At 36.8% G+C, this 25,883-nt stretch overlaps 1 long non-coding RNA gene across 2 annotated transcripts in view; it reads right to left on the reverse strand.

Annotated features, from left to right (window-relative positions):
* Positions 1 to 25,883, reverse strand: part of LOC106504343 — a 699,971-nt gene that overhangs the window by 55,697 nt on the left and 618,391 nt on the right. For both annotated transcript variants that reach the window (XR_002346092.1, XR_001297739.2), the window contains 2 exons: positions 22,638 to 22,684; positions 21,518 to 21,567 (listed from right to left, as the gene is read on the reverse strand). This is a non-coding gene — a long non-coding RNA (uncharacterized LOC106504343). The remainder of the gene's footprint in view (positions 1 to 21,517; positions 21,568 to 22,637; positions 22,685 to 25,883) is intronic.

Below are 25,883 nucleotides of genomic sequence, written 5' to 3' on the forward strand. Positions count from 1 at the left end.
TTTGAATGATAAGTAACATGACTATTAATCCCTGTTGAACACTTATGACATAATTGGTCAATATCCTGAATTCTCTATGAATGAACTTTGAGCTACACAACAACCTTCTAAGATAGCAAAATTATTGTTGGTTTCCAAATGAAGAAACAGCAGCCAAAGGATTATCTTTCAAATGACTGTACAGCTATGGAGATTAAGGCAGCTATATAGGGCACCAATTGGAGAGTTAGGATAGGTTTTGCTGAATTCTAACAGAATTTTTTGAGAATAGAAATAAAATTAATGTTAAATATTTATGAAGGGAGTTAGAGAGTGCCTAGAGAATTTTCCCCAGAGTTAAGCAGCTCTAAATATTTAAATAAATGACACCCAATATTTTCTAAACAAAGACATCTATGATACTCTCACAGGAGGACCACAGACACTTGGGAGGAGGGGGTTGAAAGCCGGAGCGAGAGAAGATCCAGCTATTCATAAAATGGCCTCTGGAGCCTGTCAACATCAACTTGCTCTGCTCTTTAATATATTAGAGACTGTCTTCCAGTTCCCCAGCATCCTCCAGGTACTTGGATTTATGGAACTGTTCAGAACAGGGTGGAAATGGAAGGTTAAAAATAGAATTACTTTGGGATAATTTGTCTTATGAAGAGAAATGTTAATGTCCCTACCCTTCTGGGTGTCTCTTAACCTAAATGAATCTAGTGGCTCTTTGCAAGGTGCTAGCAGTAGTGGTATTCCTCTATGATGCAGTAACTGGCTCCCCTGCATCTTCTTATTAGATATGTGCTCATAGGTGCTCAATAAATTCTTTATGGGTGATTTCTGCACCTGAGTAGATTTACGTATGCCCATATTTATGAGTACTCTTGCCATATCAAATGTACCTGAGAAAACTGTACAAATTAAGTTCAATTTTAATGAGTAGCACATTGAGACTAAAATCATTTGTATAAACAAAAACAGTTCTAAAATATTTGATCCCTTGAGGTCCAGAATCATGACTATTCTATCCAAGTTTGTTCTTATCCTTCAGGTCTGTAATTTTCCAGGTCATAAGCCTTCCTCTATTTACATAAAACTCTTAATCTTTGATAATGAGTAGGTTCAAAGTTGACTTTATGTATCATCATTGCATTTCTCAGGAATTCATGTTTTCTCTCTACAACAGTCTGTAATTTGTTGGCTGTCTGCTTTGCTTAGTGCCTTAGGAATAATTTCCATGTCTCTTTTCTTGATGCTGCAAATCTTATCTGTCCTACCTCAATGCTCTATGTCTAGCTCTTGTCCTTTGACCTGATAAATTTGTTCTTCTAGAGTTAAAATGGGAGTAGATTTCACAATTTGGGGCAGTAATTTCTGGAAAAGGAAAAAAAATTGAAAATGGATTCCCTAATGACATGAACATAAATGCCATTACATTGTCAATGTAATAGCATAAACATTAAACATGTTTGCAAGAATTCAGGAATACCTATAACAATGTCATCTTAATTAACAATTACTTTCTCTTCTGTGATTCAGAGTAGTTGTAAATGGCCATTTATATATGTCAGTTCAAGCACTGAATTTAATGGCACTTGACATTTACTGTTAAGTACCATTATGCTTATTTTTTAATACCTAAAGTAACAATGATGTGCTTGCTCCTTCATCTCTAAGAAGACACTTCCTACTTCCTCAGATCTTCAGTGTGAAAATATGCATGCTACTTTGTACTAAACACTATTGCCAAGCCAATGGCCAGGACTTTAACTCTCCTTTAGATATCATTTCTCATTTAGGAAGTATATATATTTCCAGGAAATTGGGCACACTCTTAGCCACAGAAGTTTGTCCTGTTTGGTCCAAGTCATTGCAGGTAATCTGATATCCCTGGCCAACACAGCCCAGATTGATTATATCAATATAGCCATTAGGGTTTTTGTTTTATGCTGAGGAAGGAGATACCTTTGAGATAATTCAAGATATCCTAATGGATATATTATCATTACTTTAGTAATTACTTACAAATAGAATATTACAATTTAGATATCCATATGTAACATGGATATATGATATGTGTGTGTGTGTGTAATATGTTTATATATATCCCCTAAATGGTACAAGACTTGTCCTTAAAACCTACTGCTGAAGAAAGTGAAGTCCATTGCACTTTTTAAGACCTCATGGTAGCTACTACTGCTATGACAGCTTTGCAGTCTTCATCCAAAGGTGCAATTAACTAAAACAGAAACTTCTGCTTTGGGGAACTTTCTCAACCATGGCACAGGAAGATGATGCCTCTCAGAAATCAGAAGTCTAAAGTAACTAAGCTAGATCTACCTAAATTCAACAAGCAGAAATCTGAATTCAGCACTATGGAGGTCCATGGAATTTGTGGAGCATGGTACCAGAGAAAATGGGGCTGTGGGGAACAAGGCAGTGTCTACGTGGAGGTACCCTTTGGGTCTTTGGATGAAGCCTAAATTAGATTGCAAAGCCTAACAGGAATCAGAGGCTTCAGGACTGAAAATTGAAATGCAATGCCTGAAGTCACAGAGTGCTAGAATTTGTTGGAATATTCAGCCGACTCAGAGTGAAAAGCCACAGTGAATACACTGGGCATGTGTTAAGATCCCAGAAAGGCAAAATATATAAGGATTATTGCCTAAGGTAGTTATCTATACCACAGGGTTAAAGAAGATGTTAGCCATGGCCAAAGAAGGGATAAAACCCAGCCTGATTGATCAAGAAAAATCCACTACCACTAGTAATTTAACATTTGTCCAAAGAAAAATAAACCCTTAGAAAGAAAGACAACATAATCCAGACTTCTTATAACTTAATCTCTATAGCATCTAACATAAAAGAAACACATTACTTAAAATGCACAAAAGGTGGAAAATATGACCACTAATCAAGACAAAAAGCTTTTAATAAAAACAGACCCCAAGATGTCCCAGACTTTGGCATTAACAGACAAATACTACAGAAGAGCTATTACAGATATGTTTAAGGATTTAAAGAAAAAGGTGAACATAAGTGAAAAAATGATGACTTCAGCAGATAAATGGAAACTATAAAAAAGAAGCAAATGAAAATTCTAGAGCTGAAAAATATGCAATGTCTGAAATCAAAAATTCATTGAATAGGTTTAATATAAAATTAGAAATGGCAAAATTAATACTCTGAAAATTGAATTTTATAGCAGTTAGAGTTTATTATGATAAGCTCAAAGTAAGACCCTAACAGAGATTCTGGGCTGGGCATGCTCTGAGAGTACGGCTTCATGAGTTTTCTCAGTTCCTCATGAGAGTTCTTCTTAGATAGGTGATAATGATATTTGCCTGTTGGGTACCAACCAGATGACATTCACTGCGCACAGCCTACACTGGCTTTCTTTCCATCATCTACATCAAGTTCTTTCAGAACAGACCTAATTATTTCACTCTAACTTCTTTGAATTAACAAGCCACTTGTCAGGAATGAACTACTCTCATAGTTTTGTAAGGTACTCTCCTTGTTACCCTTCATCTGTCAGTTAAATGTCACCATAGCAGAGCTCTCCTGATACCCTGTCTAAAATGACAACTTTCCACCCTACCATAATCTCGCTTTCTTTCAAAGTGCCCTTATTTCCTTCGTAGAACCCAAACATTCCATTCCCTTTATAGAACGTCACCTTCACCAAGACACCTTCCAGGGTGACCCTAATAAAGGCAGTTTCCACTGTCTGATGTCAGACTATCTTATATTCTATAGAACCTATCAATACTAGAAGATATTTATGTATTTCTTTTTTGTTTGTTTTTCTCTCTATTGAAATTTAGAGTCCCTAAGAGACTCAGTTTTTCTTTCTTTATATTAATATATACCCAATGCATTGAACAGTATCTAGCACACTGAAAATACAAAACTAATAGCTCTTGAATGAGTGAATAAATGAGTGTGAGACATGCTATTAAGTGAGGGAAATATAAAGTTGAAAGTGAAAACTGGAAGTCTAGCTGTGTAGAATAATATTTGTATCTTTTTAAAAACCTTCACTCAAAAAATATTTTATTAGCTATCATTGTCCCCAAGGTGCAATTCTTGAGGAACAATATTGTTTTAAAGAATTTCTGTGAATGTGAGAGTCTCCAGGATTGGGAACATCTTTAGTAACAAATAACCTAATGTGAATTAATTGATACAAACAGAAAGCTTGGTAAGCACCTACAAGGGGTTATGCGTGGTTTCATAGGAGGAGAAAATAGCCAGAATGGGAACACAGGAAAATACCCATGACACAAACTTCATAATTTTTTTCCCAGGGCTAATCATGAATCGGAATATGATTAAACCTAGTGCCATTAAAATGTTATTGAAGCAACAAAACCCCTTTCCTTTTCAATCCTTAAAACTACAGTATTATGCAATGACAGTTTCTTAAAATGAAAAAAGATCAATCCCACAAATTTTTTAAAAAATCAATTATCCAATGGGAAAGAGATGGATTACCATTGATTGCATCCTGCCTGGGTTAGAGATGATGGATGACTGCAGTCATGGCATTGATCTCTGGGAGTGGGCTTACAACGGGTCTTGCATGGCTTATTAAGTGGCCACCGACTCAGAGAATGCATGCACACAACAAATTCCACATTTTACATTCAGTCAGGGTCTTCCAGCTATTCTTTTGTTCATATAACTTTGACAATGTCCCTACATTCAAGCATTGCTTCTTAACCTTAAAATTTTTGTTCAATTACGCTAACTCTGAAGAATGGACAAGTGCAGTAACAGAATGAGAAAACAGCCAGATAAACGATCTTCTGACAGTTACTGCAGTTTGTTCCTAAGTGAAGATCCTGAGAGCTCAGCTGGGAACTCATACAAACCCTTCACATTTTCAAATAACCAGGGAACGTGTGAAATATTAGAAGTTTATTCCAACCTGCAGCATTTCGGGATGATAAATATTTCCAGTTCAGTTTCAATTTATATACTCTATGAAATACTACATATATAATTTTTTTTGGATCAATAGTGACTTGTTAGTTAAGTGGAATGCATTGTGCAAGAAGACTATTTTCATTTAAACTTATTTAAATTATACATTCTTTCTTGAAAGGCATTGCAACTTCAGCCTCATGGACTGTTCCAAGAATCACATGAACTCAGGACTGGTAACAAGAGCCATTTCAGATTCTACAATGCATGTACTGTTCCTCTGATTGTTTACCAAATGCAGCAGTTAAGTTCCATGGCCACATCCCTGACTCACTGACTTATCCTCTGACGAACAAAACTGCCAAATGCACATTTACAAGGGCGCTTGTTGGAACTCTGTTAACCATTGTGATGCCAGTTAAACAGGAAAAATGCTAACTTATCCTCAGTCACCATAATATGTGTGCTGCTCTTTACACAAAATAAATAGTAAAAATGTTGACGAGTAAGCAAAGCAAAAGAAGTAGGAAATATATCTTTGTTATGCATTAAACCTAAGTCAATTTGACTGCTCAGCCAATATCAGGTTTTTTTTTTTTTTAATTGTATGTTATTTTTTGGGTGGATGTTGGTACTCTCCAGGGTTAAAAGAAGGAGTACAGTACTGTATTTAAAAAAAGGGGGTGGGGTTCTCATTACAAATTTTACCAAATCCAGTAATATTTATTAATAAACAGGTACAAAGTCATACACAGTGGTCTGTACTTTGGAGAAGCCTTTGCCCTAGGCTCATGGAACTGCAGCTTGAGGAATGGCCATTCCTTAGACACAACACTAACAGCTAAGAATAACTAGTAACTGACTGGCATAGATTAGCATTAAGTAGCACAGGTTTAATATATATATATATTTAATATATTTTGATAGTTACATATTTAGCATCCTATGTAAAAACATACTCAATTATTTTAACAAATTACTGGGTAGACATAATAGTTCCAAGTTTAAATTTTTCAAGTGGGGGCATATTCTGACCACATAGCCCAGGAGTTAACCATCTATCTTGGGAGAAGCATATTAAAATGAAAACAAATAGAAATAAACTTCCTCAAGACTGTGAATATCTTTGTGTTTCCTCTCTGAGACAGTGGAATATGTATTACTGTTTTCTGAGACAACAGAGTTAACCCTGAATTACAAATGAGGAAATCGAATAAGGAGCAGAATTCTAATACTAGCCATTATTTGGAACTGGGGCCTACAACTAGGTGCATTAGACAGTATCATTATTATTATTATTATTATTAACTTCATTATTTTATGGTTAAATGTGACTTTTTATATCTGAAATGGTCATGGCTAGGCCCACTATTATATAGAAAAGTTCAGAAAATTTAAAAAATACTTGCTGAGGTACCACATTGGTATAAGCTGATATGCTAGAGTTTTGACCATTAGAGGGCATTTATGTTACCAATGTTATAGAAAAATTGTGGTGAAAAATGAGCCATCCAAGCAAGCAGATCTGTGCTAACAGAAGGAGGACAGGGAGTAAACAAACATCCTTTGAATGCCTCTGTTTCAGACACAGTTCTAGTTGTGAGCCCTTACAAAGTCCTCTATTCTTTAGACTATCTCTTGGTGGTATAGGGGTATTATTCTCATGTTTATGGAGATAACGCTATGACTCATGCTAGACAGACCTACTTACATGTACCAAATAATTACACTATAAAATTAAATACAAGAGCTTTTGACATGTGGGGTGTGAAATATCTGGATTTCTCCCTTAAAACATAAGTTTTTAATCAACTTCCTATCATATAAATGTAGTTGTACTAACTCCAAAATGTAATATGAGCAAATGGGCAGTTAATTTCTGGATGACTAGGCCATGCTTTTTTTCCTTTTTGGGCTCTAGCTGGTCATTCTGTCCTATTTCTATTCTTTTTGTATCCTTGACCAATGTAAAGAGGGTGTTTTTATGAAAACGAGTACCGCCTTTTCTCTGACCCAGGATGGCCAACTATAATGTCATCAAACCCATGTCTAAAACTCAAGTCTGTCTAGACACTGAGTACTTGATGGAACCCATAAAATGTATTACCCCTGCCTTCAAGGACCTTCTTTCTCTTTGCCTGGAAACTAAGCTGACTTTTTTCTTAATGAGGAACAATGCTAACCATTATAGCATTGAAATTGATTCATCTCATGTTAGAAGGCACTTTTTTTTTTTTTTTTTTGCACGTTACTCGTAAGGCCACCTGGAAACCAAGAGAGCTTATACATAAGTTGCATTTTAATTGACACTCACCACTAGAGCTTGTTAATAGATCAAAAGATTCATGAGTATTGATACCAACAAACAATATCCTTTGTAATGGGCTTATGGGAGAAATAAAAATTTGCAACCTCCCTGCTATGACCTGCTACCCCCTTTTAAAATATTGGTACTTGTTCTGTAGTCACTTATAACCCTCTGTTGTGGCTAATTGGAGGCACTTGGTCCCACCACTAGCTCTTGCTGTGATAAATATTTAATCACAGAGGGGAAGCTCTGTTTTGAGAATGTACATCTGTTTGTAACTTGAAAACAGAACAAAGGGCACCGTTACCTGGAAGGCGCCTTCACTCCCTGGTCCAGGGTTGAGAAAGGGCCACCTAATTACCTCTGCTGAGAAACAGCAGTCTCCTCTCACTGACTATCTGACATTTAGATATTTCTTCCCTCACCTCTTCCCGTTGGTGTGAAAAGGAACCGAATACGAAAGGAAAGTCCACTTTGCTAGCAAATTTCCTCCCCATCACAAAGTTAGGCCATGGATATGTGGTATGTCACTCTAACTGTGTCATTTTTCCCTCCAATTAAAAATAATGGATGCTCCTGGCCTGTCAGGCTACACAATATTCCTGTAGGGAGAAAATTAGTTGGTATCTGCACAGAGCCATTGTCCACTAATTTGAAGTTCAAGGTCTGACTGTGACCCATCTCCATGCCTCTCCACATATCAGAGTGTCACTGAGAATCCACACGTCCCAGGGGAAGACTCTGACAGGCCCTATTACAGCTGAACCCATATTTCCTGGAACAATTTTCATGCAAACTGGGAGTGAGAAAAGATTATCACATCTTTCATTACTCAACTATATTTCCTGGAAGAAAGTCTTCTGAATTTGTCAGTAGCTGCTTCATCACGGGGTGTTAAAATATTTTATTGGCCAATTTTCTGTGACAAATGCACTTTGAGAACAAAAAAAAAAGAAGCTCTTAATATATCAGATATTAGAAGAGAATAAAGGAGAGACAGCCACCATAGGTCAAAGGAAGCAAATGATTCTGGTTTTTGGTGTGTGTGTGTGTGTGTGTGTGTGTGTGTGTGTGTATGTGTATGTGTTCTCCATACACCTTGATTCTCCAATACAATGGAGAATATACAAGTTTTCTCTTAGGACACTTGGGCTGAGGATTGCTAGTAGAATAAATGCTGACAATATGAATGTTGAAAACAAATTATTGAAGAGGTGTGAAAACATTTAATTAAATCTTATAAGCCGGAAGTAAATTTTAATAGTTGAAAACATTTCATTCCTCTTCAATTACACCTACTCAGCCTTCAGCGTCTTCTTGAAAGAGAATGCTGTTGCTGAGAGAGAAAACTTTCCTTGAAGGGAATTATATTCTGGATTATAACTGGAGCCAATATTAGCTTCTGCTTGAAAACTACCACTCTATCCCTATCTCTAAAGACTGCAAAATATATGTAAAAGAAACTTAAAAGCAAGAACAATTATAATCAAAAACATTAAAGGGAAAGAATTTAAATTATTTTATGACATATGCATCAACCCCAAACTTAACAGTATTCTAGTAACTAAAATGTAGCTAAGAGGGCATTCTGAAGGGGAAGAAGCTGTGTATGCTTAGTTAAATATACTGAGATTTCTTGATTTCATAATATACACTATTTTCTCCTCATAGTTCTTTAGAAATTTGTCTAGATATTTCCAGGATATGTGCTACAATAATTTCAAACATATAACATAAGTAAGGACAAATTTGCAATTAGAAAAGTGTCATTTTTCACTTTAATTCATCAGGTTTTTTTATTTTATTTTCAGCAAATATATTTAATATGTTTATAAATCTGCAGTTAACATATTTAGATACTTCCATCTTACTTTAGTTCATTTTAAGGTTGTATCTTAAATATTTCTTTTTATTCCTAAAAGTTTCTCAAAGTTACTTTGAGAAGTACCTAGCTTAGTATTTCACTTTGTTTGACAGTAAGTTGATTTCCATTTTTTCATAAATATAGGTAATGTTTCAATTAGAACATGTGTATATATATATTACATTATATATCTTCTTGAGCAACTTCAGGAATTTCAGATAAATACCCCCATATAAGAACTAACATATTTAAAAAATGTAAGAAAGTTATTCTCTTAGTTAACAGACTAATAGCTTTGAGTATTAGAGGCCTGCTACTTAACTACCACCCCTATAAGAATACTGGAAAAATTGTGAAATCACTAGAAGATGATAGTTTAGAGAAGAATTGAGTTTTGGATTGTCTCATTAGTTTTGATAGTGTTAACTAGAGAAAAGTCCTGTGTGAGAAAAGAAATCAAGTAGCACTTCTCAGCAAGACGTTGGGATATTTTTGTTCTTATGAGTCCCTAAATAAACATCAATTAATCTAAAAATATCTAATGGATAGGAGCTGGAGGACCATGGAACAATAAATCTATGTAGTTCAAATTTTCTAATTTAAAAAAATAAATTGAGGCACAGCTAAGTGAAGGGTCTTGTATAGAATTTGTTTTCTTATTCCCTGTCCAGTGATCTTTGGATTATAACTAATTTTTTTTTTCTTTAATAGAAGGCAACTAAACCACAGAATTTGGGGGTAGAAATGAACTTTGATTTTAATTGTGATTAAAAATCCAAAAATTTTAATTGTGATTAAAAATCCAAGTGGAGGTCATGGATTAAAGATGAATTTAATGTAGAAATATTGTAAGAAATTTGACAATGAATCTTTAATATAGTTATATTATAAGAAAATTCCATTAACTGGAATGTCTTAATATCATTAAATTTTTTAATGATGATAATAGAATTAATATATAGTACCTTGTTTGGGTTTTAAGATTGACCTATGGCATGCACCCAAAGGAAAGGAATGAATATGAATAATTGTTGATTTTTTTCTTAGCTTTTAGGAAAAGACTTCAGCTTGTATTAAGCCTTCAGAGGGCAAAATTACTGTTTGAGAATGGTTGAAATACTTAAAAAATTTTTTCAAATATGTGAAGTAGGATGATTCAGAAAGTGTAGAGATGTGATATATTATTAAGACTAGAACAGGTAGCAGATTTGAAGTGGATCAGGTCAGGGGTGGGGTGGGGTACTCAGATTAGGCACAACAAAAATACAATGTAATGTATTTGAAACATGATTTCATGTTATTTTAAGGCACCATGAAAATATCTTCCCAGGAGAACCGGAAATGGAAAAAGGGAAAAAAACATGCTGTCTACAACACCAATGTGTATGTCTACCTAAAGAGAATTCTGAATTTTCTTCCAAATGTAAAACTCTGGTTATCAGTGACGTAAAATGCAAAATCTCCAGGCTAAACCATCTCTCTTAACACTTCACATATTTAAACTAAAAGCAATAAATCATATGCAGAATCCAATTCAAAGTCATTTAACTCGAAACAGAGTGATCTCTATTCTTTCAGAAATTGGTTAAAACAAAAATGGGAAGGAATTTATGTAAGAGGGAGTTGTAAGGAAAATGACTAGTGCATGTAAATGCGGATTTGTATGATATACACACATACACACATTCAGTAGATGGATTTGTAACAAAGATAATTTGGGATGGCTTTTAATCTTATTTTAGTTAAATGGGATATTAAAGTGCCTTCTTCTGTTTTGCAAAAAGAATATCATTAAAATAAGACCTTTGAAATGAGACTATTTTTTTTTTTAAGATTTAACTAAAGTTAGCTGATTTTATATGATACCAATCTGCTGCCATAGTTAACACTGCAAAAGGGTACAGAAGTAAAAAATGTTCAAGGGGACAGTTTGTTGGTGACGGGAAACTTTTCTGGGCTGACAGGATTTTGTTTCCTCTCTCTCCACTCCTATCTCAACACCACTCCACAATGTGTTTACGACCCTCCTCTTCCAATAAAGTAGGACACAATTATACAAAAACATTACAGTATGGAATGATCGGAAATTTGTTTTATTTTTCTGCTGCTGCTCGAGGGGATCATAACCTTAGCAGATTAAAACAATATGAATGCATTATCTTATAGTTCTGGAAGTGAGAAGTCTGAAATCAGTCTCATGGGGTTAAAATCAAGGTATCATCAAGACTACTACATTCCTTTCCAGAGCTTCTAGAATCCATTTCCTGGCTTTTTCCACCTTCTAGAGGCTATCTACATTCCTTGGCTTGTGGCCCTCTTCAATGCCAATGATGATGGGCCAGGTTCTTCTCATGTATTACTCTGACTTCCTCTGCCTCTCTCTTCCACTGTGAAGTACTTTTGTGATTATACTAGGTCCAACTGGATAATACAGGATACTGGATAATCCATCTCAAGGTCAGTGGTTGGAAATCTTAATTCTACTTGAAACCTTAAAAGCCCCCTGTAATATAACCTAACATACTCTTGTGTTTTCGGGAATAGGACATAGGTATCTTTAGTAGGGGGGATGTGCATTCTTATGCCTACTAAAGAGTCAAAATGTCACATATACACATACACACACAGAAAACTGAGTTCTGGTTTCTGTATATAACCTTGGCAACTTTTCTTTGCACCAACTTTAGATAAAATAGAGTTAGTTCTCTTTTGCAGTACTTTGAGCTAAAAGTAAGGCAGCTGACTTGTATTTTACCTAGATCCACCATCTCAAGTCATTCACTAAAAGACATACCCCAAGTGAAAGAAAAAAGGAAATGTATGCATCCTGAAGATGTCCCTTTGATGAACATTGAGTTTCTTTTTTGTTTACTGACTTTATTTTAAAATGCACTAGAGGTGTTCCCACCATGGCTCAGTGGTTAACAAATACGACTAGAAACCATGAGGTTGTGGGTTCAATCCCTAGCCTTGCTCAGTGGATTAAGGATCTGGTATTGCCGTGAGCTGTGGTATAGGTCACAGATGAAGCTCAGATCCCACATCACTGTGGCTCCAGCGTAGGCTGGGGGCTACAGCTCTGATTAGACCCCTAGCCTGGGAACCTCCATATGCAACAGGAGTGGCACTAGAAAAGACAAAGGAAAAAAAAATGTACTAGAAAGATGATGCTGTGGGCAAGGAGGATATGGAAGAAATTCCAAACAAGTGATACCGGTGTAAAAGTGAAAGACTTCTATTTTATTAAATGTGAAATTTTTTATACATGAAGTTAAAGGGCAAGAGTCTCACTGGATTAATTATGAAGCAAGGCAAAGAAACCAAGAAGAAAGGAAAAATGAACACCTGTGTTCTATTAAAGTGCTAGGCAGTGCTACCTAGAGAGGTTATCTTTGTGTGAGCAGATGACCAATAAGGTGATACATGGGAAGAGAGCTATAAAGAAATAAATAGTCCTGATGGAGATAAAAATAGCTGATCCACTTTCATGTTGTGGTTTTCTTGTTTGTTTCACTGGTGATTCCCCAGGATTCCCATCCCAACTACCACACGGATTAAAAGGAAATGCTTAAGTATCTTTGGAAAAGGTTTAATGCCCTCATAGCTGCATTTTAGTAGACTAACATCTCATGTCACACAGGAAGATGTGAATTTTGGACATTTCATGAACAAGGGTCATTCACTAAATTGTCTAGCAAATTCTATGTTCCTGCTTCTCTAAATATAGAGGGTTGGACCAAATATTAAGACATAGATAGCTCTATGAGTAATTTATTAAAACTCTCTTTCAGAAGGGGTAAGATACAGCCTTGATTAATATTTTATATTTCTCTTCATTAAGAGAAGTCTTTCACCACCTTGGTCACCAGGTTTATTCCTAGGTATTTAATTTTTGGGGGTGCTGTTTTAAAAGGTATTCTATTTTTATATTCTTTTTCTAATATTTTGTTATTAGTATACAGAAATGCAACCAATTTCTGAATGCTAATCTTGTATCCTGCTACTTTGCTGAATTCACTGATCAGGTCAAGTAGTTTTTGTGTGGAGTCCTTAGGGTTTTTCTATATATAGTATCATGTAATCTGCATAGAGTGACAATTTTATCTCTTCTCTTCCAGTTTGGATACATTTTATTTCTTTTGCTTGATTGCTGTGGCTAGGACTTCCAATACTATATTGACTAACAGTGGTGAGAGCGGGCATCCTTGTCTTGTTCCAGATTTTAGTGGGCAGGCTTTCATCTTTTCTCCACTGAGTATTATATTTGCTGTGGGTTTGTCATAAATAGCTTTTATTATGTTAAGATATGTTCCTTCTATACCCACTTTGGTAAGAGTTTTTATCATGAATGGATGTTGGACCTATCAAATGACATTTTTCACAGAACTACAACAAACAATCCAAAAATTTATATGGAGCCATAGAAGACCTAGAATTGCCAAAGCAATCCTGAAGAATAAAAACCAGGCAAGAGACATAACTCTCCCAGACTTCAGGCAATATTCCAAAGCTACAGTAATCAAGACAGTGTGGTACTGGTACCAAAACAGACATACAGATCAATGGAATAGAATAGAGAACACAGAAATAAACCCAGACACCTATGGTCAATTAGTTTTTAGCAAAGAAGGCAAGAATATAAAATGGGCAAAGGGAGTCTTTTCAGGATATGGTACTGGGAAAACTGGACAGCTGCGTGTAAATCAATGAAACTGGAACACACCCTCATACCATGCACAAAAATAAATTTGAAGTGGCTTAAAGACTTAAACGTAAGACAAGAAAACATCATATTCCTAGAAAAGAACATAGCAAAACACTCTCTGACGTCAACCTTACAAATGTTTTCTTAGGTCAGTCTCCCAAGGCAACAGAAATTAAAGCAAAAATAAAACCAGTGGGACCTAATCAAACTGACAAGCTTTTGCACAGCAAAGGAAACCATAAAAAAACAAAAAGACAGCCTATGGAATGGGAGAAAAAGTTTCAAATGATGCAACTGACATCAGGGCTTAATCTCTAGAATATACAAACTTATGTAACTCAACAGCAAAAAAGCCAACAATCCCACTGAAAAATGGGCAGAAGACCTGAATAGACATTTCTCCAAAGAAGATATACAGATGGCCAACAAGCACATGAAAAAATGCTCAATATCAAAACTACTATGAGGTATCACCTCACACCTGTTAGAATGGCTATCATTAACAAGTCAATAAATTACAAATGTTGGAGGGGGTGTGGAGAAAAGGGAACCCTCCTACACTATTGGTGGGCGTGTAAATTGGTACAATCACTATGAAAAACAGTATGGAGTTAGCTCAGAAAAGTAATATAGAACTACCATGTGACCCAGAAATCCCACTCTTGGGCATATATCAGGACAAATCATTCCTTAAAAAATACGCATACACCCGTATGTTTATTGCAGCCCTATTCACAATAGCCAAGACATGGAAACAACATAAATGTCCATTGACAGATGAATGGATTAAGAAGGTGTGGTATATATACACAATGGAATACTAATCAGTGATAAAAAAGAACAAAATAATGCCATTTGTAGCAACATGGATGGAACTAGAGACTCTCATACTAAGTGAAGTAAGTCAGAACGAAAAAGACAAATACCTAATGACATCACTTATATCTGGAATCTCATGTATAGCACAAATGAACCTTTCCACAGAAAAGAAGCTCACGGACTTGGAGAACAGACGTGTGGTGCCGAGGGGGAGGGAGTGGAATGGACTGGGAATCTGGGGCTAATGGATGAAAACTATTGCATCTGGAGCGGATAAGTAATGAGATTCTGCTGTATAGCACAGGGAACTATATCCAGTCACTTGTGATGAAACATGATGGAGGATAATCTGAGAAAAAGAAAACAAAATATATGTGTATGACTGGGTCACTTTGCTGTACAATAGAAATTGACAAAACACTGTAAATTAAATATAACGGGAAAAATTTAAAAATAAATTAAGAAACTCCATTTCAGTGGGAAAAAAAAGAAGGGGTAAGACAGAATATCATGCTGAGTAGTAAGTGATCTTTCTATAGCGCACACCAGACATCCTAGATAGTACCATTATTTAGCATTCTGGGATGGTACCTATTCCAGCATTCTTAAACCCAAATGTGGGTCTATGTCAGTTTCCTTTGAAAATTATATAGCAATTAAGAAATTTTAAAAATGTTCTATAAAATCAAATAGATTCATGATCAGGGCTTTTTTTCCCCCATAGCCAAAGGAAGACATAGTTATGCCCTATGGCTTAGACGATGTTCTTTTTTTATAACCTCCAGGGGAGTTGATATTGCTAAAACTATTTACAGATATTACATAGTATACATGTCACTCATTCTGCTTAACTTGTTATTGAACTGTATTTAGTATGTATGTAAAAGGCAGGTTATTTTTAAAGTCTGATGCTCTTATGAAGGACACCCAAAAGCTAATGTTTAAATTGATACGGATTTAAGAATTAGTGACAATCAGAGAATTGAGGCAAAAGTCATATCTGTACTCTGAACAGTAATTTCTGCATAAGATTTATGTTTCTCTTTGTAAAGTTTAAATTCTAGAACAAACAGTAAAATCTGGTGAACAGTATACTTCCATTAATTCCATAAATTCTTCCAATGACGTGTTCTCTGGTTAAGAGGGATGTCACTACTTTTTTTTTTATGTGGGAAATATTTGGGGGCATAACTATCAGGAACATAGCAAAACAACCAACTTGTGTTTATATAATTTCATTTTGTTTTTCTCTAACATGTAAGGAAAATGTCTTGGCATTTAAAACTAAAAGAGACTGATAAAACAAAAGTGCCTTAGCAGTTATTTAAGATTTAGCATCTGTGTAAGTTCCAGAATGAAGTCTGTACACAAACGCTTCCTATGTTTCCTAGGGTGGGGGGCTTGCGTTTCTTGAATGTACCCCACCAACTAAAGAAAAACTCACCTTTTTTTTCAGAAAATATGTATTAAACAGTGGTAAAAAAATAGTGAAGGGGCAAGATAAATTCTAGATGTCCTTTTTTTCATAGAAAATTACTTATTACTGTCCTCTCTAGCAGTAAATTCAGAATATAGTAAAAGAAACTGTGTGCACTTTGCTCTGGTCCACCTCACTCACCAGTTTGTGTTGAACAGAGCAGCCACCTTTGCATATAAGACATGTATTACCTAGGTTAGGTTGATTCCATGAGAGTGGGCCTGTACAAACTAAAGGGACAAGGCCTTGGAGATACTGAAAATGAAATGGCAAAACTCAAATATGGCCCAAACTCTTGTTCAAGAGACCACTTGATTGTGTCGAGTATGACAATAAGAATCGTGGTCCAAGTTTCAAAGGTCACTATGGTTGGTAAATTCCACTTACTGAACTTGGGCTGAGTTCTTGCTGCTCAAATGTATTTATAAGAGACAGCATGATCATGCTTTAGTTTTGAGATATTGTGGAGCAGAGAAGGTTAAAGAAATAAAGGGGAAGTCAGACAGAGAAAAAACACTGATGCAAATGTCAGTTTTTAAGGTATTTAAAGTGTAAACAATGAATATGGATAATTTGGCTGTTTGCACAGCCTGAGTAGATGCCACATATCTTACTGACATTCAGCCAGTCCGTATCAATATAAAGTCATAAGAAAAAAGAAAAATCTAGAGGAATTAACTGCACAAATGCCTGCAGAACTGTAAGCCACAGCTTGCACTAGACAGCTTTCCCCATTACTCCTCAGGTGTTAAACAGTCATGACTAGCTAAAAATAATTCCTTCATTGAAACTTAGGGAGGACTGCCCTTAACACTTCCTATCTTTTTTTTTTTTTTTTTTTTTTTTGACTTTTTGCCTTTTCTAGGGCTGCTCCCACAGCATATGGAGGTTCCCAGGCTAGGGGTCGAATCGGAGCTGTAGCCGCCTGCGTACACCACAGAGCCACAGCAACACAGGATCCAAGCCGCGTCTGCAACCTACACCACAGCTCACAGCAACGCCAGATCCTTAACCCACTGAGAGAGGCCAGGGATCGAACCCACAACCTCATGGTTCCTAGTCGGATTCGTTAACCACTGTGCCACGATGGGAACTCCAACACTTCCTATCTTACCTGAAATGTAAGTGCACTTTTCCAGAAGGATATCTCACACAGGCAAACTTGGGTTGGAAAAGTAGATAGAGATGGAAACCTATACGTATATACATTAATAAAATCATACTCTTAGAGTTCCCGTTGTGGCTGAGTGGTTAACGAACCCAACTAGTATCCATGAGGATGTGAGTGCGATCCCTGGCCTTGCTCAGTGGGTTAAGGATCCAGCATTGCCATGAGCTGTGGTGTAGACTCGGATCCCCCATTGCTATGGCTGTGGTGTAGGCTTGGCAGCTGTAGCTCTGATTCAACCCTAGCCTGGCAACCTCCATATGCTGTGTGTGTGGGCCTAAAAAGACAAAAGACAAAAAATAAATAAAATAAAATCATACTCTTGAATTGTGTGTGTACATTACGGTTGAATTTCCAAATTGAATTAAGTATTCTAAATTTCAGTAACAAAAATGCTACAGTCTCTACATTCTATTTCTTCATTTATCACTCTGCCGTCTATATCTGTTTCATCTCTCTCATACTGATTTGCTACTGGATTCTAGGTATTCTGTGCTTTTTAGTAGATTAACTTATAAATTCATATCTTAAGATATGTCTGAGCTTCACAACAATCTTGTAAGAGCGTTATTTCCTCATTCATGAGGAAACTGAGTCTCAAAGAAGATAAATAACTCGCCAAAGGCCACAGAGAAAATAAGTGCCATGATTCAAATGTTCATACCAAGACATGTTGCAAGCAGCCTTCTTTCCACAAGGGACAGCGTGGTCTGAACCGAAGGGATGGAAAGGTAACTATCTTCATAAATTTACCTAGACTTCAGTTCTCTTAGGGCAAATTCACTTTTTATCTCGATTAATCCAGATCAGCTTTTTGTGAAATCGAAATTTGCCGGACAGTTGCCAACTAATTCTTCTTTGTCTTGTTCTAGGACAATCTGGCCTAAGAGGCTTATGATATAAAATTACTATATTGTTAAAATACATTTACGAAATAGATTTTTCCCTCCCACACTCCAAGTGGAGAACAATGATGTGCCGTCAGTATTGACAGACTCTTCCTATATACTATTATTCCAGGACCACCTTAAAGGGAGGACACAATACAGGTTCATTTGTTATATGCCTACAACAATAGAGAGGTCGAAGTGGTTTTTCTCTGTTTCTGCATCCACAGCAGATTTCTTATTGTGTGATATAACATGATATACACAAGCAAGGAACAGAATTCCCAATGTGGCTTATCTTTTTTTCTGAAAGTGACAGTAAGCAGTATTATATTTTACTACTTGTCTCAGTTTCTTATTGTTTTGATACACTTCATGGTAAACGGCAGGCCATTACTCATTCCCAGCTTGCTCTTAATCTTAACCCAAAGAAAAAAATTTGGCAGTAAAATTTGTATGCCTTCTCAGAATCACTCAGCCAATTCAAGTGGATTTTTAAGACACTTGTCTCTTTCCATATTGTGTATTATATTAGTGTATTTTTTCAAATCCTTATTTTATATAAGTTTAACTCTAGGAAAAAGATACTCTGGAAACTCATCACTCCCCAAAGAATCAATTGGGAAATCTTTATGAAAATTTCATTAAAATTATGACTATTCTGGAGTTCCCATCATGGCTCAGTGGTTAATGGATCCAACTAGGAACCATGAAGTTGCGGGTTTGATACCTGGCCTTCCTCAGTGGGTTAAGGATCCGGCATTGCCCTGAGCTGTGTTGTAGGTCGCAGACATGGCTCTGATCTGGCATTGCTGTGGCTGTGGCGTAGGCTGGAGGCTACAGCTCCGATTAGACCCCTAGCCTGGGAACCTCCATGTGCCATGGGAGCAGTCCTAGAAAAGGCAAAAAGACCAAAAAAAAAAAAAATTACTATTCTTAAAACCAAAGTAACATAAATTATCAAATAGTATGATTTACACCTTAGCAAAATCATTTTCTCATGCTGACCTCTGTAAATTTTCCTTTTAGAATGTTTTATTGGTATTATTAAAAGCACATTTAGTTTAAATCAGAAGAGGCAAAGTAGAACTTGCCAAATATTTAAAGTGGATCAATAATACTGTTTTGTATATAACTTAGGGAAAAACCCTTTGTTTTTAATGATATATCCTTTTTTCCATTTTTTTAAGAATCAAAGTATACTTGATTTATAATGTTTCATTAATTTCAAGTATACTGCAAAGTGATTCAGTTATCCATATAAATATATATATTCTTTTTAATGATATAGTCTTTAACTTCAATTATTATCTGAACTTTCTGCTCAATTGTGATTTTGTAGAAATGGCAGAAGAAATTGTATTAACCAAACAGTAGAGTATATTTACTGCTGCAACCCTCTGACAATAGGTTTGGTTATATAAATAAGTCCAGACATGCTGGGCTCAGGGGTATCACTGCCCATAAGTGATCAGTCTTGAAGTGGAAAGAGCTGACAAAAAAATGCCAACCTCTCTCCCCCTTTGTTAAATCAATAGTCTTGAGTAGAAAGTTAAAACTCTACCGATCTGCTTAGGAAAAAAAACCTCTGCAGCAAAAGCTTAACAGTTGAAAATGATGAAGTGTGGGTTTGGCACATTCGCACACCCATGCATTTTTCATTTTCAAGGAATCGTAAAATGCAGTTTGTGATTTTCAGCAACTGGCATTGGGAATTTATTCAAGCGTACTGCATACCTGGATATCTAGGAAATAAAAATGATTTTGAAGAACACTGATCAAAATACAGTTTTATAATAATTCTTATACCCCAAACTAAATGTCTTCAAACATCGTATTAACTCTCAGCTTCAAAGAAGGATAAAACCAAAGCTTTTCACAGTTTCACATTGGCATAAAAATGACTCTATATTTGCTTGATTGGTGTCTCTCTGGTCAAACAACTGACTCTGCCTCGTGTGCCCAGTACCCAAAGGGGAACTGATCAAATATCTGGTTTTGAATCAGTTAGCCAGGTGGCGGTGGAAAAAATTTCTACAGTTTGAGGGAGAGTTATCCAAAGTGAAGTACAGATCTAACAGGCAGGAGATCAAGACAGCAATTATTAAATAAGAGCCAAAACAAAGGGAGCTATAGTCCAGAAAATAGATGATAAAAGCTGAAACCAGAGTCAAGTTCAAGCCACAGCCAATGGGTGTTCGGGCATCTACTGCGCAAGAGAGAGAGCCATTCACGTTGTAGATACAGAGAGATTTGTGTGACATGGGGATTTTGAGCCTCAGAGACAAGTCCTGGAATGGAAGGAGAGAAGTTTCTCCAGCATAGACCCACTCATGTACCCATATGGGAAAGGATGCTTGAACACAATCACTAGTGCTTGTAGGGGAATGGTTGTGCCCTGTCCTGTCACAGACTCTCAGTGTTCATCTGTCTACCACTCTCCAAGTCCCAGTCTCCACTGGACAAAGGGGGAGTGGAGTCAGAAGCATCTTTCTACCCGTGGCTTGTCCACCCTGACATCCAGGTAAGAAGAACAGGTAAGGTAATTTGTGAGAACCTACAGTGGCTGTCTCCAGGGTCAAAGTGATCCCAGCACAGAGCTGTGGAGGATAATCCATTATATACCAACTTAAAAATATTTATTTGAGGAAGGAACATTGTGTAGCTGTATAAGCTAGCAGAGACCTGGGTCAAGGTCACAGTCTCTACATCTAGGAATAGGTGAGAGGACTAGGTACCAATAGAAAAGGTAGTGATGATAGAATATTAGGCATTTGTCATCAGGAGCAACTTAGATGGGAAAATCCTTTCCTTAAGGGCTTTGTGTCTCAGCTCTGCACACTGCACACCTCTTTATTTATTTGTTTATTGTTGTTATCTTCCGTTCTTTAGATGTGCCGTCTCTTACCCCCAGGGCTTTGCTGCATAGTCTTCTTTCTACTTGGAGAGTTCCTTCTCTCTTGAACCTCTTTCCCTTACTTCCCTACATAGATATCTCTTTTTCCATACTAAACACTAACATGTTCTTTAGCCTTTGGCTCAAACACACTGGTCTTGAAGTGAACCTCACTGACAGGTCATGGGGGCCTAAGACCTTTCTAATGAAAGCATAGAGTCTTGCTCCTTTCTTTCCAATCAGTTTGTCATCACATGTGCACTGGGTGGGACGTTCACAACTGAGATTATAGAGGAGGTGTACTTCTCTATAATAACAAAATCAAGGCCAGATCTTGAGGCCTCAACAGGCCTCCTTTCCTTCTGTATTGCTAAGATCTACCATTTTTATTTGCACATCATATTCTCCCACAACCCATTTAAAATAATCAGATAAAATAGCAAATAATTCAGGTGGACAGACCATTTGATTCATTCTCTTACCTTTGAGTTGACAAATATGTGAAGTTTCCAGTGGGCAGCAGATTATTTTCCTACAGAGGAAAAGAAGTGGATAAATCTTGACTTACTATTTAAGATATGTAAATGTAGGAGTGAAAACAATCATTTGTTTATCTAGTCAACAAATACTTATTGAATTTCTGCTATGTACCAGGCATTGTTCTAGGCTCTAAAAAATATAAATCATTTTTAGAAAAGAAAGAAAAACATTGTTTTTACCTTCATGGACCACAGTGAGAGAGAGATAAATGTATGAAGTAATTATGCAAATAAATGTTAAATTATAACGATGATAAGAGTATATAGGATAGTTTATGGAAAATTACTGGGAGTAGGAAGTATTTACCAGAAGTCATAGGCCTGTTCAAGGATGGCAGGGAAGCATCAGCGAGGAAGTGGTGATTTAATGAGTTTTGAAAGAAAGAATAGGAGTTAACTAGACTGAGGAGATTGGATGAGGAACAAGCATGATGAGGACCTTGGAGAAGAAGGAAGGGCACCATCGGTTAGGTCCTTGTACAATAGCAAGAATTTGGTCCTTTATCCTAAGTGTTGTGACAAGCTGTTAAAGCCACATCTTCTTAAAAATATGATCGCAAGAGTTAAAATTATCCATAGTAAAGATCTACTTAACAAGAGTTAAGATGGTAAAACATTTCAAGTATTACTTGTACTAAATACTATATTGTGCCATGGAGGTAAAAATGTGAACAAACATGGCTCCGACTTACAGAAGCTCACACCCATTCTGTAAGAAAAGATATGGATACACATATATAATCATAATATTTGTGAGCATTTGTAATCATAGACACACATGTAAAATTCAAAACTAACAAGAGAGATTCCAACTGAGACTGTGAAGTTTGTGAAAGACTACTCCGAGTACCTGAACTCTCAGAAGGGCTTTGAAAATCAGCAGGACTTATTCTAGACAGAGGATGATGCCAGCAAGGGAACAGCATGAGCAAAGGCATGAGCATCCAGAGCAGCCTGGTGTGTATGCGTGTGGGAGTTGGGAGGAGATGGCTGTAAACAACTTGGTATTTCAAGATCAGGGAGTACACAGAGGATGGTAGCAGAGAAGGCTAAAGGTTTGTACCTGGGCAAGCCATGTGGGGGATTATCTTCCATAGCATGAGGCTTTTCCTAAAAAACAAAACCAGGAAAACTTTGTTGAAGACACACCATTGGAAGGAAGAGGCAGGATGAGTGAGGTGATCAGATGAAATGGGAAAGGACATGGCGAGTGTAACTCTTTCCCCTTAATGCAAAGTTGCTGTGCGCAGGACATACTTTTATGACTTCTTTGTTCTGGAAGCTACAGAGCTTTTCTGTATCCTTATTTCTTTTTTTGTATTTCTATATTTCTTTGTCTTATTCTGCCTTTTCTAGCTTCCTCTTTATGCTTTCTCCTATCCTATCCTCTCAACTTTGCTCCTATTCTTCCAAAAGCCAGACAGAACTCTCTGGGGCTTTGGAAAGGGGTGCTGAGGAAGAGAGTCTTGAGCATCCCTTGCGTTTTTGTGGGGTTTTTTTTGTTTGTTTGTTTTGTTTTTGTTTGTTTGTTTGTTTGTTTGGCTACACCTGTGGCATGTGGAAGTTCTTGGGCTAGGGATAGAACTGGTACTGCAGAAGCAACCTGAGCCATAGCAGTGACAATGCCAGATCTTTAACCTGCTGAGCCACCAAGGAACTCCTTATTCTTGTGTTTATCTCTTCTGAATGCTAATTTCACATTCCTTGTTTGTTCACAGAACATCTGCTATACTTCATTATACAAATACTCCTATAAATAACCACCCATGGACACTTTATTAATTATGGAACAAATACACAAAAATTCTGGATTGTCTACCAAATGGACGTAGGGATGTCTGTGATCGATCCACTTCCCAAAGGTTACTGTGGCGTGCCTTCATGCATGAGCAGTGAGGAGCAGAGGTATATGGGGAACTCTTGCAATTTTTAAAGGCATATAAACTACATTTACAAAAAATAAAACACAAGCTTTCCATCTTGAGATGTATAACTTCTTTAACTCTCAGTTAGCCTCATACCTCAGGCAGGAAGGAAGAAATGCAATATTGGCAACAAATTCACTAGAATTGGCTGGAATGATGTGTTTCTGGCACTCTGAGATACTTAACACCTTTCAGAATAGAGGAAAAAATTTCTTTGAAACGTTTCAGCGAGGCACACATGGAGAATATTCTTGATCAAGACAAGCTGTCAGCGCTGTATTTTACCACCACTTTCCCCCCACCCCATTCCTTCGCTAAATATACTGTGTTATTCTCATATGCGGGGTCAAAAGTCTAAGAGCCAGCTCTGATTTCTGCCCTGTCTCAAGTAAATTTATTCACAAATGATATAGGAAAAGAGGCTGTCCATCCCTGCCACCAAAGGAACAAATGTACAGACATGCCTATACTGGTATTGGTATTTAATTAGGCAGATAAAGATGGTACTACATCAGCATTATTCTGGGACCTAGCCATGAGCTTAAAAAAAATAGGTTCAGGAGTTCCTATTGTGGCTCGGTGCGTTAAAAACCTGGACTACTATCCATGAGCATGCAGGTTTGGTCCCTGGCCTCGTTCAGTGGGTTAAGGATCCAGCGTTGCCATGAACTGTGGGGTAGATTCAGATCCCGCATTGCTGTGGCTGTGGTGTAGGACAGCAGCTGTGGCTCTGATTTGACCCCTGGCCTGGGAACTTCCATATGCCACAGGTGTGGCCCTAAACAAACAAACAAACAAACAAAAAACATAGATTCAAATAGAATAAAATGTTTCTTCTTCAAGCTCATGGTACCTATCTCTTTTATAGAACTATACTGAAACATTTTATGATAGTAATATTTTGATGTCTTGACTGTATTGTGATTTATTTTCAACAGGTGTACATTTTAACATAGTCAGAACTGAAAAGTCCATTCATTGAATTGGGCCACATTTGGTAGAATGTTTTCTTCAGAGAGTGATAAGTAGAACTTCAAACCTGAGCTGATAGATTTAGTCCAAATCTTTAATGCCAAAATTTGGAAAATGATAAACAGGTGGGAGTAATCAAATCAGATGGGACACAACCTGATCTGTTCTGATGAGCACTTGTGATTTAAAGTAAAAAGAATGTTGGGCATGGAATCAGCAGGTTTGGAGGTGAATATGAAATCTGGTTTGCTTATTAGATGCTTAATTTTGAACAAGTTATATAACCTCTCTGAACTCCAATTTTCCTGGATGTAAAAGGGTTTAATAATGATACCTATCTTAGAGTGGTTTTGTGAAGATTAAATTGCTCTAGGATAGTAAAGTGTCCAGCAAGAGCTTGGGGTACAGTAAGTTTTCAATAAATGATTGTTGAATCAAAGCTGAGTGAATTCAACCCGAGTAGTGGGAAGCATGTTGCTTTCTGGTCAAAAAACTAAGAGACAAAAGTAAATGACCATGGCTGAGAAGGGTGGCTAGCCCATGCCAGACCATATGCCAGACCAAGTCTTGATACAGTATTTACAAATGCCTATTCTATCTCATGGTAAGAAGAGTTTTTTTCAGAATTGTCCTTGAGTTTTCAGTGCCATACTGGGCCACTCAGAGCCCAAGGAGCCTCCCCAGACTCATACAATCATTTGTTTCAACAGCCAAGAGATGAGATTGCATGGAAAAAAGAGAGATTTACTGTGTCAAAGCATAATCAAATGTAATTCAGTCTTATTAACAATGACTGAACACTTGCTGTGTATCAGGACTATACTAGAAATGAATATATATGTCAATAAGTGTTTAACATACTGCTGCACAATGCAAAGAATAAAGTTTATGTTGAAACAGAACAGTAAATAAAGTTTTACTTGTTTATTGAGATAAGGAATTTGAAAGGCTGGGTTTTTTCTTGGATGCTATTATGGGTGAAGAGCAGAGGTTCACGTATATGCAGATGCTCAAGAGCATTTATGGTTAAGGGTTTGGAGCAGGTGAGCAGAGGTACAAACATCACAGAAGAGAGTTTGTCCTAGGCAGACATTCACAATGTGTCTCCGGTGCTCCCAGCCTCCCCTTTTTACTTCCTTTATCCCTTTTATTTTTTCCCCTAGAATTCTTGGGCAACAAATACTTGGATTTCTTTCCCTGGTCTCTCCAATCAGAAGTGAAACCTATTCCGTAAGGTGAGTTAGATTAGAGACAACTCCAGAGAGAGTTTGCACTCTATAAGAGGAACCCCTGGAATGGAAAACGAAATGAAATGACACTTCCTCTGGTTTCCTCAAACCCAATGGTTCTGAGTGAAGGACAAGCTGGGACATAGGCTTTTCACCTTGGCCCACCGGTAACTGGAGATGAAG

This window comes from Sus scrofa, chromosome 7 (genome assembly GCF_000003025.6).
Source record: "Sus scrofa isolate TJ Tabasco breed Duroc chromosome 7, Sscrofa11.1, whole genome shotgun sequence".
Classification (NCBI taxonomy): domain Eukaryota; kingdom Metazoa; phylum Chordata; class Mammalia; order Artiodactyla; family Suidae; genus Sus; species Sus scrofa.